A 17368-nucleotide genomic window follows, 5' to 3' on the forward strand; every position below is an offset into this window, starting at 1 on the left:
CATATTCAGATGTGTGTACGAAACTGGAAGTAAGAACGAGTAAGTGTTCCCGACTGCAAGAATCCTCGTACAAATATTCACCTCGTTAGGTTTTGCCGTTAAAAACTGTCACTTGCTTATTTTAATGACCTAACTCATCATGCATTTCAAAGTCTTGACTTATACCGACAAAATATAGACAGTTAGACAAATCAACGTGGAAGAGCAAAAAAATCATAAACTATCAAATCATATTGCACCGGAGCATCTACTAAGTGCAGAAGCTACAAACCACCTGCTGGATGCGTTTTTGCCTTGATCTTTTCAGTCCTGGGAGGTGGGTACGATGGGCTCCACTTTACAGATGGGCGTGCTGGGAAGGGGCTGAGGCCGAATTTGAACCCACTTTATCTGGATGCCAAAATCTGAGCTCAAGGCTTTCTAAACAATGCCTAGCCTACTTCTCTCATCCCAGAGGCAAAATGTACTCACTCTCCTAGAAACTAGCGAATCTCACTGCCAAGCCAGCCAGCAGCTGCTTTCCTGCCCCTCAAGGGAGGAATTGGGGCACCTCGGGATATGATTCCAGGGGAGGCAATGTGAGAGGCCACGGGAACGATTCTGGAATCTTCCTCTTTCCTCAGACTGAGAAATCAGCAAGGATCTTCCCACTTGTGTCTCTAGAGGTTACAGAGCAAATCTCCCTCAGCTGAGCACCCTTGTCACCCTCGGCCCCTTGGCCAAGAGCCGTCGGGGGGAGGCCTGACTTCTGCACCAGCCAGGCATCATGTTCCACGGATCAGAGGCCTTTGGTCGACCACACTCCCTGCAGGGGGGAAGAGATTCTCAACGGGAGGAAGGCAAAGGGGGTGCGCAATGGAACTGAAGTAGTTTGTATGCATGCGTGACTGCATGGTTGGTGATGACAGGGGTGAAACTGGCTCAGCCCATGAGCTGGGGAAGCCCTAAAGCTATACTCGGAGCCACTGCCTTCTCTCATGGGCTCTGTGCGTGCACATAACCACCGTTCACACCGGAGGAGGCGGTTTCTCCTCATCTACTACGCTGTGTGGCGGGCACAGTAAGAGACTCTCCATTTTCACTACTACGGCAGCTCAGCTTTTCTTTAACCTATAAAGATGTCAGACACGTTGTGAACAATTAACACATTGCACATATGCAGAAATAGGGAGTAGAAGAATCGACACGCCTAGACTCCCGGTGGAAACCTCCATTAACCGTGTGCATGTGCCATTCATTGCACGTGGCCCCTGGAAATGAAAGAGTGAGAAATCAGGCAACGTGACTTGCTGGACTTCTATCTATTTAGCACCTTGTACTGAGCACTGTCTCATGCATCCTCCTGGTGAGCCCCCCACCCCTCCACCGAGGTAGGGCCCATTTGCCCCATTGTCCAGATATTCAGTGAGCGAGTAGCAGCTAGAAGAACCCCAGAGGCACTGAGGATCAGGTGGGCGGAGGAGCTGACAGCAGAGGACCACTGACCAGACCCTCCCCGCGACTCTAAGCTTCTGGCCCATGAGGCTGCATGCAGCTCACACCACCGCTGCAGGGTGCCTGTCCTCTCTCCCAAAGATGATTCCAGAATGCATCCCTCGACAAGATATCCTATACGAACTTGGAAAGTCCACACTCTCCCCAAGAGGGACTGCATGTCTTCCGTCCACAACTGTCGTCACTGCGCTTTGACCCAGAATTCAAGGGAGAAAAAGATCTACCCATTCATCCGCGTACAATAAATGGCCTGTCTTACCTTTCAGCCATTAGAATAAAACACCATCTCGGGGGACAGTTGATTCCTGCAAGTGGTGCAGAGTTCCCCTCGCGACAGCATGAAAGCACACCATCCCATAACCCCGGAATCTTAGTCCTACTCTCAACTGACCGCGTGTGCTTTGAACAAACAGATGCTATCCCAGAAGGAAGGAACATAATGCCTCCAGAGATGCTAAACCTGGACCATGTTTACTTTTGATCATCTCCGTTTATAGGACTTTGCCAACTGCCCATTGGGCTTTATTCTCTACCTAGGGGATTGCTACCCAGAGTTGCTGGGGCTCTGAGTTCCTTATCTCCCCACCCCACCCCCAGTGGTCTCAAGTCATAAATTTCAAGCCACTATTAACTTGCCCAGACAGATTTGTAAGACTCCTATAGACAGCATACAATTAACCATCTCCTGTCAGCTGGAAAATCAGCTCAATGGCCATTCAAGTTCATGTCCAAACTCCTTTACATTAAGGAATGCTTAGAAAGGTTCCTTGAGTCTCAGAACTAGGATGTCTTTGAAACTATAGAGACAGGAAGAAGTCCAAAGTGGGAAATAGAGTTGGCCATGAGGAGGAAGGACTACACAAGTGTTATACATGCACATTGGCTAAAATTTAAAAAAAAAAAAAAAATCCATTCTTTCGAAAGACTCACAAAGAAGGAAAACAATGTTCCAAGAGGGGTCAGAGGGTTCTTGCCCAGTTGATACCTTCGCCTGTGTCTGATTCATCCTAGTGAGGCTGGGAAACTCTCTTAGTCCCTACAGGCCGCTGTACTAGAACACCACCATAACAGAAATTCATATCTCATAGCTCTCAGGGCTCAGAAGTTCAAGATCAAAGCTCCAGCAGATTCTGTGTCTGGTGAGAGCCCACTTTCCAGCTCATAGATCCAGCTTTCTCCTTATGTTCTCATCTTGTCGAGGGATGCATTTTGGAATCCTCTTTGGGAGAGAGACAGAAGGGGCCTGGGGAGCTCTCTGGGGTCTCTTTTTTAAAGGCACTAATCCCTTTGGTGAGGACTCCACACTCAGGACCTAGTCACCTCTCAAAGGCCCCACCTCCTAAAACCATCACCCTCTTCTATTAGGACTTCAACATATGAACTGGGGAAGCTGGGGGAGGATGGTCACGTGTGGCGAGGGCCTGGACACAAGCATTTGGTCTGTAAAAGAAACACATCAAAGTCCATGTGCCCAGGGTCAGGGGCTCTCATGAGATGATTTCATTAGTCTACAAACATTATTTTAACCATATTCAAAATTTAAGTGTGTAAAGAATTAAAAAATAACACTATCATAAAATAAGAAAATAAAACAAAGCATACTAAGATTTCCTCCGATTAAGAAGGAATTTTCAACCCTCTAAAACCCAGAAACCCAACATGAGGTCGCTGTGATTTCTCTCCCCTTGCCTGGAAATGGCAATATTAACAGCGAGGGCCGGCAATTTAAAGATCTCCAAAGGAAAAATAAAAAATTGCTAAGTCTTGAAATTCCAGTGGAACACAGCCTGCGTCCTGAACTTGCAGGTTTTATGGGAAATCTATTTAAATGCAGATTATAACTTTCTACCTGGGGTTGCTAAACTGTTTTACCAGCAAATCAAGAAGGCCTTTCCCCAAAGTGGAGCCTGGGCTGCATTTGAATGTTGTTCTATGCGTCTTTTGCCTCTCTCCCTCGGTCTCCCTTCATGAAGGCTGATCTGGTGGTTACCTTTCCTCCTGCCTGCAGCCCAGCTGTTCAGGAACAAGTAAGTGCATGACAGGGGTGTGAGGAGATGATGAGCAAGGGCTGGGGGAAATGAAGAAGAGAAAAACACTTGTAAAGTCTGGAAGCAGTTAGACCAGCGTTGTCTTTCTGTCCGCAAATGGTCCGCAAATGGGAATCTGAGTTATTATTTATATGTACTGTTGTTCAGCTAGATTTTAACTGAAGCTATATCAAAGCCTGGTTAATTTATAACAGAGCTGCTAGGTGAAAAAGATGCATCCTGAATTCCAAATAAAGTCACAAATGAAGGCTTGGAAAATAAACTGTTCTTGAGTTGGAAATTACATATGTCTTTATGAATAGACGGTAAGATTGGCTTCGATAATTTTGGCTACTTTCTCAAGACTTTTGATTCTTACTAACTGAGCTTGCCTTTAACCCAGATAGCTCGTTTTAATCCCATAAAAACCATTACCAATTGGTTTTTGAAATTAAAATCTTCGGGAATTTGCTTTTCACCCCGTTCAATTTCTTTTGGCTTATCTGGATCTGCTACTACCAATGCTCAGCTCATTCTGAAAATTTTTTTAAGATTTTATTTATTTATTCATGAGAGATACACAGAGAGAGGCAGAGACACAGACAGAGGAGAGGCAAGATCCCCGTGGGGAGCCTGATATAAGATTCGATCCCAGGACCCTGGGATCACTACCTGAGCCGAAGACAGATGCTCAACCACTGAGCCACCCAGGTGTCCCCTCATTCTGAATTTTAATTGAAGTTATCCATATCAGTTATCCCTTCCAATTATTGATCACAAAGACATTTCCTAAGCATGTCATCGAATTTCTGTTGATGAAAATGTTGAGTGGGACCATGGCAAAGTAGAACCCAAATGATCTTCCTTTGGAGATTCTCTGTCATGTTAACTCCATTTTGGTATTGAACAGTTGAAACATGCTTGCACACAAGGACAGGTCCGTTTCACATCTGCCTCAGGCCCTTCCATTTTTCGGTGCCAGCCTGCCGTGGGTCCCACCCAGTTTTGGCGCTAGAGCTTCATGAGTTGAGACCAGACAGCTAGTTTTTCCTTCCAGCACACCCTCTAGTAAAGGACTCACGAAAAATTTATTTACATTAACATCTGTCTGCTTTACCCCTGGTGAAAATATCGATTTTGGAATATGAGATGTAGGAGTTCAAATACTTCTATTTCTCAAGACCGAACCTGAGTTTTACAAAACGTAAGAAACACTGCCCGAGAGCATCCAGCCTCATTGTCCAAGCCAGTTGGGTGGGTCATGACTTGACCTTCTTTCTCCTTCTCAGGGACACTGTGGGGCAACGCTAAGAAGCTCAGCATTGCTTTTAGATGCAGTAATTTCCACCCTGGCAATCAAATCTTGTTCTGGGAAAGAGAACGTTTCATACCATGAGACACGTTGTAGATAAGCCTTCTAGACCTGGCAGCTACCACAGTAAAATGGGTTGGGCGTCTCCACTGACCTATTACACACGGTGTGACAAAAAAGGGCACTATCTGATCATGAGCTGTCCAGTCCCAGCAGGCCTGCCACTCCCATGGTGGCAATGGTGGGGGACAGCAGCGGAGGCGTGGGGGATAGGCCATCACGACAATCAATCATGCAACAGTCTAAGAGGTCACCTGGGTTCCTGCGAGAAGGGACATGAAGACAATGGAAATGAACAAGAATGAACAGGAGAAAAAAGGAAGGATGGTGACACCTAGCACATATCACACCTGGCTTACGACGTGCCAGGAAAAGGCACTGTGATCTCCATTTTACCTGTGAGGCCACTGGGGCAGCATGGAGTTGAGTCTTAGAGCCAAAGTCAGAAGGCTGGTAATCAGCAGAGATGGGATTTGTACCCAGATAATCTGGTTCCAAACCCTCCCCTTGAGGTCTACAGCCTCCCCAGTAGAGGGAGGGAAGTGGGATGGAACAAAGCTCTATCATGCCAAGTTCAAGTCCTTCCAGGGAGTGCTGATGGGAAAGCTAGGAGAGAACAGCTTGCTCTGATCTAGATTGCAAGGTCCTTGCCCCTTGTGTCTCTTTTCTTTGCCCAGTACCCCACTCCCACCCTCAACCTTGATATCTCCTGCCCCGCAGCAGCTTCTCCCCCAGTATCACCAGTTACAAGGAGGCTGGCAGCATTGCAGATCCATCTGTTTTTAATTAAACTACACACACTCACACCTCTTTCTTGGTCATTTCCTAAAGAGGTGGGAGGGAGGAATGGGGGTCTGGGGAGGTTTTGAAAAGCATTCTTTCCACCTCTTAGGGCCCTCTCCTCCTCGCTAAGAGCACGGGCCCCAGGGGATGTTCCACTGGGTGAGGGGCTCAGGCTTTCCAGGGAGAGGGGAGAGGGCCAGCAGAGAAAGGGGGAGGGTGGGGGCAGGAAGGGGGAGGGGGAAAGGAGAGCGAGGGGAGGGGGAGGAGAAGAGGAGGTCGAGGAAGGGGAGGAGAAAGAGGGGGAGGGGAGGAGGAGAAGGGGGAGGAGGAAGAGGTTTGCCTCTCAAAGATCCTTTTCCCATGGAAATGCACTGTGGCTGGTGCCCATTAGCATCCCTAATGCATAATCAGGGTTAGGCCTATTGTCATGCAAATTAATTCAGATGACAACACTCTCTCCTCGACAACATGCCCGGGCACGGGGAAGTTTCTCACACTGCCTCAGCCAATGCTAACCGGTGGTCTCCACCCATCTTTCATTAATTATTTTACCCCCTTCACTCCTGCAAGGTTTGTTTTCTGGGCTGCGACCCCCTTCACTCCCCAGCTGCTGCTGGCTGCTTTTCATTCTAGAGCGGTTGAGAACATCCCAATAAACAAAATAAAATATAAGGAGGGTACATACACAACAACTAGGAGAAAATCGGCATTTCAGAGCAGACCTGAAAAGGAAGAGTCAGACTGAAGAGGGAGGTGGGGCTCTTTGCAGGCATCCACAGAGCATCGGCCCCTTTATTCCCTCTCCCTTACGGTAAGACTACCTAAGCCTAAACCCTATCTCTTTTTCCTGTTGGTCATTTGAGGCCTGATAAGATGGATTCTTTTTGAGGTTGACTACAAAGGGGCTGAGTCATTCTTGCCATTGTCCGCCTGCCAACCTCTTACTCCAGGCCACTGCCCAAGTGTTTCCCACTTGTCCACATCTGCTCGCACTGCCACAAGCTGAGACCAAGTCTTGCCCCGGAGGGAGTTCTCTGTCAAAAGAAAGAGTAAACATGGGTGACTTTGGACCAAGTCCGAGAGTAAGAGCAGAGTTACAGCACATTCGTGCCACAGACGTGGGCTCAGCAACCCTCTTCCACTTCCCGCCCCATCTGGACATCCAGACAGGTCTTCCTCCAAGCCCTCCCCTGGCCTGACGATTTCTCCCTAAAGTTAAGAGCTGGCCTCACCTTCACTTCCAGAACTATGGCTGCTTCTTCTATGCACGGCCTAGTGGACCTGCTGATCCATAGTTTGGGAGTCTGAGGACCAAGCCAAGTTGTGACGATCTGTCTTCACTTCGTGATCTCAGGCAAATTACTCACCCTTTGTGGGTCTCACTTTATTCGTCTATAAAATCCAGGTAACAAGCGTACTCACCTAGTAGGGCTGTTGTGATGATGAACACGTAATGCATGGAAAGCACTGAAAACAAAGCCTGGCACATCGTGAGCATTTTTCATTAAATGCTAGCTCCTATCATTAATTACTTTTCCCAGGCTTTTCTCCTTCTTTTGGTTTTTCTGGCTAACTCTCCTCTTTCCAGTTCAGCCGAGTTCACTCCCCTACTTACTGCTTCTAACCCTCTGGACAGCCCTGTCCTGGTTTCTGTTGCCATCCAAGACGTTTTATGACAGTAAAACTCATAATAACGCAAAGCATTGTTGACACAGAATGTGTCATGTGACCCCCTGAACATCCTGACATTTCTGCCACGCATCTGAGTAGATGGGGTAAGGAGAGATGGGGAGAGAAAGACATTCTAGAAATTAACTTTAGCTTAAACATTATCTGAACAACAGACAGGCTTTGTAGCCAGACACAAATTATATGCAAATCATATGCAAATCTGAATGTAAATACTTTGGGCCTAGGGAGAAAATCCTTGAGGAGACATTCCCATTCCCTTGTCCCCTGCTTCTCAAGCTGCACTTTGTTTTCTGATTGGTTAGTTTGGAACTCATTATAGAGATTCAAAGGTGCATCTGATTTTCCAAAATTGTTCATTGCACCTGTTGCACCTAAGGGTCAGAAGCTAAAAGACCTCAGGGAGCCGACATTCCTGCAGGAACTTCTCCCATGGAAGGGAATGTTCTGTCCACTGTAACCACCAACCCTCCTCAGCCAAGAAAAAGTGTGTACATCAAAGACAAGGTCAAGAGCCTGAGCAACTACAAACCTCTCAAGGGGCTCTTGGTTGGGCTGGGGAAGGCCCCTGAGAGGTTTGGACCCTCGAAACAGCCAGAAATCATGTGTGTTTTCCTTAGTGAGCTCTTGTTCCCATTCCAAGGAATGGCTGTGTCCTACTTCTGCTTTCCTCCATCCACCTATCCCTTCTGCTTCCTCGCCCCAGTGCGATGATCACACCTCATACAGAAAAACAGAAAACAGAAGGAGGCCCACTAAACGCACAGACCTACCCGCACCTTGTCTGGTCTCTTCTCGTCCTCCAGTGCCCAAAGGAGGATACGTTGTTCCTTCCTCTACAAACCAATTGCTCCAGATCTTCTTGGGACCTTGCCTCCTCAGCTAGACCCCTCGCTGAGACCCCTTCAAATTCCCCTTCCCTCCTTGTGCTTGCTCTTCCAGCACTCAGACATCAAGCTGACAAAGTCACTGAATGGATGGCCTCCTCTGTCATGCACTTAGAACATCGCCTCCCAGGTATCAAGTGTGTCAAAAAGTTTGCTATAATTATTCTATGAAGGGATCCCTGGGTGGCGCAGCGGTTTGGCGCCTGCCTTTGGCCCAGGGCGCGATCCTGGAGACCCGGGATCGAATCCCACGTCGGGCTCCCAGTGCATGGAGCCTGCTTCTCCCTCTGCCTATGTCTCTGCCTCTCTCTCTCTCTATCTCTCTCTGTGTGACTATCATAAATAAATAAAAATTTTTAAAAAAATTATTCTATGAAAAGCTGATCAAGGTCATTGGTGGCAGGGACATGCATCCCAAAACAATGAGATTCTTTTCTTTGTCCAAGAGCAGCGCTGTCTAGTAGAACGTTCTGTGATAATGGAAATGCCCTGTATCTGTGCTGTGCAATATGGTGGCCCTCTAGAGCTCTAGAAAGGTCGCTGGTGCAGCCGAGCTAAATTTTTAATTTAGTTTTCTTTTAATGACCTTTAAACAGACACACATGGTCAGTGACTACTGTTTTCTTCAATAACATAGATCGCAACATGTGACAAAAATTTGAAGGATTTGAAGGATCCGGTGTGGCCAAGTGTGTGGGAAGACAGGTGCCCCCATACACTGCGAGTGTGAGTATCAGCAACTATGGCCTTTTGTAGGACCGCAGGTCAGTATCTTTCAGCTCAAACGCACATTCCTAAAGTTCGCAGAATCTAGACTAAATGAGCTCACATAAGGGCACAAAAAGGGAAGAATAAGGAATTTATAATTTGCAAATGTATGTGCTTGTTTCCAATTCCTTACTCTTACACAGAACGCTGTAATAATATACAGCCTGTCTTGTCTATAAACAGACGATAAGGATCGAACAGAGTTATTGAGTGAATAGGAGCTAATTTATCTCAAGAGCCTAATATGGGTCCCAACACAAAGCAGATGCTTAATAAATGCTTTTATTAGTTAATAATAATTATCACCGGAATAACATCGGTAGGGTCAGAATTGGAGTCAAAGCCTCTTGAGCTGGTTCCTAAAGCTTCCTGATCTTATAGGAAAGCAAAATTCAAGGGGTAGCTGCAGGCTGAGTGGAAGAAGCCGCCAAAGGCGGCATCCGTCAAAGAAGGGCGTACCTGGCCTCAGATCCCACCCGTTACACTCCTCAGTTGGAAATTACCCTTTCACTGTGTGGCGGAAACAGAGCAAACACCAGAGTCCCAATGACCTGTGTTGAAATTCCAGCTTTTCCTTTTAAAAGGTCTGTGTCCTTGGGCAAGTTACCCAACTCCTCTGAACCTTGGTTTACTTACCTGTGGGAATGGTTGTCAGCTAGCTGTCAGATTCCTCCTAACCTGTGAATGGCTCGAAAAGAATTCCTGTGTTTCGGGATAAATTGCGTCCTCCTCAAAATTCATAAGTTGGCGTCCTAAGCCTCTGTACCTCAGAATGACTGCATTTGAAGATGGGGCCTTCAATGAGATAATTAAGTTAAAATGAGGTCTGCGGCTGGGGTCCTTGTAAGAAGACGAGATTAGAGTGGAAGAGATTACACTTATGAAGGAAAGGCCATGTGAAGACACATGGAGAAGACGATCGTCCAAGCCAAGGAGAGAGGTCTCAGAAGAAATCACCCTGCTAACACCTTGATCTTGGACTTCTAGCTTCTGTTGGGTAAGCCCTCCAGTTTGTGGGGTTTTGTTATGGCAGCTGGAAAAAATGAACACATCCTCCCAGGGTCTTGTCTTGTCTTGCCTTTTTGAAGATCCTGCTTGATTGGAGTTTTATTTTTATTTATTTTATTTATTTATTTTATTTATTTTATTTTATTTATTTTATTTTATTTTATTTATTTTATTTTTGTTTCCGGTTTTTATTTGAATTCTAGTTAGTTAACATACAGGGCAATAGTGGCTTCAGGAATAGAGTTTAGTGGCTCACTATTTACATAACCACCCAGTGCTCAACACAAGTGCCCTCCTTAATGCTCATTATCCATTTAGCCCATCCTCCACCCACCCACCTTCCTCCATCACCCTCAGTTTGTTCTTTATAGTTATTATGAGTCTCTTATGGTTTGCTTCCTTCTCTCTCTTTTTCCCCCTTCCTCTATGTTCATCTGTTTTGTTTCTTAAATTCCACATATGAGTGAGATCACATGGCATGTCTTTCTCTGACTGACTTATTTTGCCGGAGTATGACACACTCTAGCTCCAACCACGTTGGTGCAAATGGCAAGATTTCATTCTTTCTGATAGCTTGTAATATTCCTAATACACATATACCACATCTGCTTTATTCCTTCATCAGCTGATGGGCATTTGGACTCTTTCCATAATTTGGCTATTGTTGATAATGCCGCTATAAACATCAGGATGCATGTGCCCCTTCGAATCAGCATTATTGTACCTCTTGGGTGAATATCTAATAGTGCAATTACTGGATTGTAGGATAGTTCTATTTTAACCTTTTGAGGAATCTCCATCCTGTCTTCCAGAGTGGCTGCACCAGTTTGCGTTCCCACCGCCAGCGTAAGAGAGTTCCCTTTCTCCACATCCTCACCAACACCTGTCGTCTCCTGTGTGGTTAATTTTAGCCATTTTGACAGGCATGAGGTGCTATCTCATTGTGGGTTTGCTCCCAAGAATATCTGAAAATTTCACAGTAACTTCTAGAACACCTTTGAGGTCTATAGGAGTCGATCTCTAATGGGAAAACTCTTGCAACAATGACAAGCAGTAGAAGAAACACACTTGGCCTGTTCCTGGCACTATTGCCCTATACAGTTTCTCGTGCTCTGAACACGGTCTGTGGAGCCTGAGGACTTGTCGTGGGAACGCTCAGTCAGATTTGAAGGAGGTAGGAAAGATAAGGGGAGATATTTGAGGCCCAGTGTGTATGCTGTTGGAATTCCTCTTGTCTGAGGCTTTATTGGATTCAGCACCTCAACATTGCTTCTACCGGTCTGAAATAGAACATGATGGGTCCGGAAGCTTGAGTGTGACAAGATTAACACAAGGACTGGGTCTCCCCTACTTTAACATTCTCCAATACTATGCAGCACCCTGTCTCCTTCTGTGCCCCCTTCTTCCTCATTCTCTTGTCACACACACTCATTGTCAGTCTTTCTCTATCCCTCTGCATATTTCTTGTTTTATCCCCATGTCGTTCTTTTTCTACCACCGTTACTCCTCCCACCCTCTATTTCTTCTCGAATCATGGGTGGAAATAGGTTGGAATTATGGAAGGCAACCAAGACTTGGTCTGGAGGCTTGCTTCCTTCGGTGGGGATAAACAGTCCCGATCTCTCTCTGTAGGGGTCCCTCTGCTTAGAAACTTCCTGTGGCTTCCCTGGATCCAGTAATGGACACCAGAGTCCCAGTGACCAGGTTGTCCTCCCCCTTCCTCCAGGAATGCCATAGCCAGGGAAAGAAATTTCTACCCGGGATTCATTCCATTACCAGAATGTGCTTTCCCCAAGGCCAGTCTCCTACTGGCTCTCTCTTTCTTCTACTTCCCCTGCAAGCCCTACCACCATTTCACAGGTAGGGGGACGCCAGGGAGGGCTCGCATCTCTTGCCTGCCTCTAGCCCCAGAAGAATGTAGGGTCCTGTGGAAACCTAACACAGAAGGAAAGAAAGGAACCGTGGAATCAAGCCCTTTGCTTCCCACTTGTTGCCTGGATCTCGTTTCACCCGGAATGCGTTTCCAGTGGTCGCACGGCCTGTTTTCTCTGACGACTTGAGCCCATTGAATACCGCTCTTCTCCACTGATGCTCCCTCGTGCTTTGTGCCATCAATGGAGACGAATGGTTGGATCCTCTGGCCATCTGCCATAGGAGTTTATTTCTGAAGTCCGGGGAAAAGGACAAGCCCGGGCACAGCATTGGGTCCCCTTATCAATGTGGGGGCTGGGGACGGGGGTGTGTGGAGGCTGAGTGGGCAGCCCAAGGGAAGACAACCCCAAAGGCAGCTCTTCCATCGGAGGATTCCTGCTTTTGATTTTGCAGCTTGCACAAAAGCTCTCACCACGCCTGCCAATCGCACCAGCAAGGAAGGGGGTTTGGGGGGGGGGCGGTGGCTTGGGGGGCTGGGGAGGAAAGCCAAGGCATCATTCAAGCTGCCTGCCTTGGCCCGTCATTCCCTGTCTGTGCGTGGACTGTGCTCCTCTGTTCTCATAACTCACTTCCCCGAGGTGTCACGGTGTGAAGGGACGAGGCATGTTTCCTCATGGTTTCCCTAATCCTCCCGTGTCAAGTAACATATGCATCGCTCCCCTACCCTCAACACAGTCTTGGCAGGTCCTCCGCCAACATCTGTTGCCCGAGGTCTGCCCCATACAAGCTTCCCCTTCATCAGATGACAGGGCCAGTAGGTAAAGCCCTTCTCTTCCTTCCCTCTCTGCCAGCTCGCAGCTTGGGGGCCCAGGGCCCAGCACCGGAGCCGGCAAGCAAGGCCAGGAGGCGGAGGCGGCCCCCGGGGTGCCTCCCCAGAGCCATCTCCAGCCCCATCCCGGTCCCCCCGCCCCCCCAACGCCGCCCGGGTGACCTCCTCGACAACACCAGTAATTTGTCTTGGAGACCGGCCATACCTACAGCAAACACAGGAAGGATTAGAACACAACATATGCCGCACAGCAACAGAAACATGTGAAGGGTCCTTCCTGAGCCTGCGGGATTACCAAGCGGGAGGAGAGGGGGACAGGGAGAGCAAGACAGATGAATGGCCAATCAGAGAAACCCCGTGTGCTCCCCCAGAATGGAAAGGAAGTGGATGCCTCAGAACTGGGTGTGTTGAGGTCAAATCCGATAGGGGCTTTGAGTTGCAGCCGCTTTAAAGCTCATTGGTGACAGATGTGGGGCTTTCGCCAAGTCAACCACAAAATAGGATCAAAGGAAGTTGAAAAACAACAACAACTGGAGCTCCCTGGCTGAAGTTTTTTGCTGCCCTCGGAATGTTCGCCCAGTGGACCCCGATCAGGAGGTGGAGGAAAGACCGGGGCTGCGTCAGGATGACATGGGGAGGGAGGAACCCCAAAGATCCAGAAACTGGTCCAACGCTCCAGGGTTGGGGGCATTCTCCATCGCAGGCAAGAAGCAGAAAAGCTGCCCCGGGGCGCCTCCAGGGACCCCCAGAACCAGTGCTGCTGCTTTGAGAGCACATCTCAGTCACCTTCATTCAAGGAAGGAGATGCTGAGTAATAATTCGTGCATTTTAAAGGTGAAAAGGACAGGGAAGCGAATTGGGTTTCAGATTACTGGCTTTGAGGTCAGAGTAATTAAGTTTTTTTTTTTTTTTTTTTTTTTAGAGAGAGAGTAATTAAGTTCTAATCTGGGTGTTGCTGCCTCCTGGCTGTGTGACCCTGAGAAAGTCACTGAACTTCCCTGGCTTTCTTTTTCTCATCCATAAATAGGGCGGAGAACAGTCTTCAGCTTAAAGGGTTGTAAGGCTGCAAGGAACACACTGCTTGAAACAGCGCGTGGCAAGAGTAAAAACTCAGCGAAGGTGAGCGACTAGTTTCGACATCAATTCGTGAGAGTCAGTTTACATTCTCCAGAATGTCCACCCGAGGGAAGGCAAGATGAAAAGCACCGTGTGTGTGTGTGTGTGTGTGTGTGTGTGTGTGTTCACAGTCCCGAACTCAAAGAGTCCTTACCGTGTGACAGTAATTTGCAAATGAAAATTGTGTTGCACCAACACATGAAAATTTTAAACTCGTCATTCTTCACCTTGAACGCAGCACCCCATCCAGGGAAGCTCAAAGCCCACGCAAACGACAAAAATAATTGCCTTGAGAAGGAAAGCAGACCTCCGAAAGGGTTAACACACTTGCTAGCACTTTCTGGCTGTGGTCAGGTTCGAACCTGTTCTTGAGTCAGTGAGGATAGTCGGAAACATTAACCACAGTTTAGTTATCCGCCTGCCTTACCACCAATGGACTATCATGCCGCCTGTCCACCCCCCCTCTTCCAAATCAACTTCCCCGCACTATTCTCACATAATCCACAGACCTGGAATTCTCGGGTCCCTGCAGCCCAGCTCCATGTGGATCAACTGCCCAGGTGTCAGGCTTAGTTATGCTTGGAGCCCTGTGGGAAAGGGGGTATGCTATCATCACTAACTCTGGGGCAAAGTCTCTTTACACCAGACATCCCATCCACCGACAAATGTTCCCAGCTGTGGGAAGGGGAGCTGAGGGTCCTTCCCTGTCACCCATCAGCCCCTAGCTATTCCTCTGAGGAGCTTCCTGCAGGGAGGAAGTGGATATCTCTCCATGGGAACATCTCCAGGGCTGGCTGTGCGCCCCCAGGGCAATAATCGCAGTCTGGGGCATACCCCACACTGTCTCTGACTCAATGCCTTGGCACCGATCTTTACGATGGGGGCACAGGGTAGAAGGGCCCTGGCAAAGGAAATTTCTCCCAAAATAGTTGAGCAGAGCTGAACTGCATGAGTGAAACAGTGTTCTGGTTTTTAGATCTACCCAAAGACAGCTATGGAAGATGTCTGTGACAGGCAGGTGTCGCAAATAGGTTTCATCACATCTCAGCAACCAACCCCGACGGCTGGGTAGTGGATTCCTGAGACACTCTGCTCGGGCCGATTGTGAAGCATTAAGTTTGCTGTGATTGGTCAGCAGGGTCTGCCAGGAGTGGTGGCCTTGGACAGGGGTCTTGGATAAAAAAAAAAAAAAAATCCTCATGTTTTAATAGGACTGTTCTGAGGGGTCCTTGGATAGTTTCTTGAAACTCCTCCATTTTCTGAGACTATAAGAGGGAGAGGAGAAGGAAGAGTTAATTCTTAAAAAAAAAAATGTTTGAATGAAGTGGGGTGTGAAGTCAGTTTTTATTTATATATGTCAAGGCAGGCGTGGAAACCCTCCCAACGAAATACCAGATCTAATCCTAGAGAGTTCAGTAAAAGTTGATTTCTACAACGGTAGCGGACTTTATTTTCTTCCTCCTTTAAATAACTTATCAATAAGCCACCTACCTATCCAGGGGCATTCTGTTATCACCGCTTGAATCTGCAATCTTAACCATCAAAGACTGAGGTGCAGGAGCTCACCGGGAAAGCAGGTAAATTCACTGCAGATGACGTTGAAGATACGGCTGGGTGGGGGAGGTGCAGCATGAGCTTACATTGACTACATAGGTCAGAACACCTCTCCCTGGATAAGTCCTATTCTCTCTCTCTCTCTCTCTCTCTCTCTCTTCTACTTTGGAGGTCTTGTTCTCCATCTTTCTTTTTTTTTTAAGATTTTGTTTATTTATTCATGAGAGACATAGAGAGAGAGGCAGAGACACAAGTAGGCTCCCTGTGAGGACCCCAATGCATGGGACATGATCCTAGGACCCCGGGATCACGACCTGAGCCATAGGCAGATTCTCAACCACTAAGCCACCCAGGGGTCCCTCCTTCTCCATCTTTAAGAGACATGCTAGAAAAAAAAAAAAAAAAGGAGGAAATAACCCTGAACTAGGGTTATTTCTAGGGTCTAGGGTCCCCTCTATAAGGAAGCAAAGAAGAGGGGGGAGAGATTCTAAAAACATGAATGAGCTCAGATTTTGGACATGAAGTCCAATTGCATTGATTTTACTTGAAAATAATTGTTTGTTCATCCTCATCTGTATTTTAAGATTAGCTTTTGCCGTCCTAACAAAAGGGACAGAGGTAACTAGCACGATTAATTTCCGACCCTCTTCTTGCCTTGAATATAAATAAGTATGACGCCTGGAGCTGCAGAAGCTGTTTTGTGACCATGAGGCAACACCCATGAGGGCGAAAGGCCAACACACGAAGCTAAGGGAGGACGTGTAGAAAGGCCGACGAATTTTCCGTCATCATTCAGTGCCGAACTCGCCCTGCCCTACCAACCTGCAGATTTTCTTGTGAGGCACAAATTAAATGATTTTAATTTTTAAACCGCTGTTATTAAAGTCTTATTATTTACAGCTCAATGTACTTCCATACAACTATTTATCTTACTGCTACAATCTGGTATTTTTTAAGGCATTGGACCCATACTGGTTTCCAGAATTCCCTTATATTGGGCCTTTAGAAAAAAAAAAAGTGCTAAAGATAATAATTCTAAATCGTCAAGCAGTCACAAAGAAAAAGTGAATCCTGGCAGCTAGGGCAAATGCGATTTGAGAGATGCAAGTAGAGCTCTATAAGGATAGCGAGGCCAGAATTTCAATCTGATTGACTTTTCTAACATATTCTGGAGGATGAGAAAATAGGTTAGGCCATTGGCCAATCCTTTCTAAATGCAGCCATTTCCCAAAGCTGTGCCCTGGGTGTCAACACCTTTGAGACTTGAGTCAGAGAGAGGGCCCATCTGTACACACAATCTCCACCCACCTGCAGCTTATCCAGTAAGCAGAGTGTAGCTGAGTCAGCTCCCCACACCTGTGCTAATAATTTGGGGGGCACGCAGCCTGCTTCTTTCTGTGTACGGCTTACAAGAACGACCCAGAAAACCGCTACTCCTTTAGATTTCAGTGCCCTGGTGCTCACGGGCAGTATCATTTTGTGCCATTATTGTTTCCAACAGAGCCTGGAAACTGCCACCAGAGCAGTCAGGAAGGGTTCATCGTGGGCTAAGAAAACCTCTTCTTCCCAAACAACTAGATATTACTCATCTGCCTTGAGAAAACCAGCAAAGAATGCAAATGGCATCTCCTCACATCCTGATTTATCCAATGAAAACCATATGTAGACCGTCCTGCCTCCTCTCTTCCTATATGTCATAAGGAACAACTAATAGGCAGGAGGGATGAGGTTGAAAAGAGGGGAGCATTTCTTTAGCCTCTGCTCTGTGCCTGGCACCGTGCTGGTAGGTAGCTTCCTGCATATTATTGTATTGAATCCTCATAAGAATTCCAGAAGCTAGGGGATTTTGTCCTCTTTTTACAGATAAACAAGGAAGGCTTGAAGAGACCAGGTGATTTGTCCGGAGACCCACAGGTAAGTGTGTATGGCAGAGATCATCAGTGTTCCCCCGTATTTCCATACATCTCTC

General features: G+C 47.2%; 1 long non-coding RNA gene across 1 annotated transcript; it reads left to right on the forward strand.

Annotated features, from left to right (window-relative positions):
• The first annotated feature begins 9652 nt into the window (after positions 1–9652).
• LOC121473692 lies at positions 9653–16228 on the forward strand. Its single transcript, XR_005983201.1, has 4 exons — positions 9653–10017; positions 13757–13848; positions 15345–15422; positions 16070–16228. It is a non-coding gene; the product is annotated as an uncharacterized LOC121473692 (long non-coding RNA).
• The last annotated feature ends 1140 nt before the right edge of the window (positions 16229–17368 follow it).

This window comes from Vulpes lagopus, chromosome 12, assembly GCF_018345385.1.
Source record: "Vulpes lagopus strain Blue_001 chromosome 12, ASM1834538v1, whole genome shotgun sequence".
Classification (NCBI taxonomy): Eukaryota; Metazoa; Chordata; class Mammalia; order Carnivora; family Canidae; genus Vulpes; species Vulpes lagopus.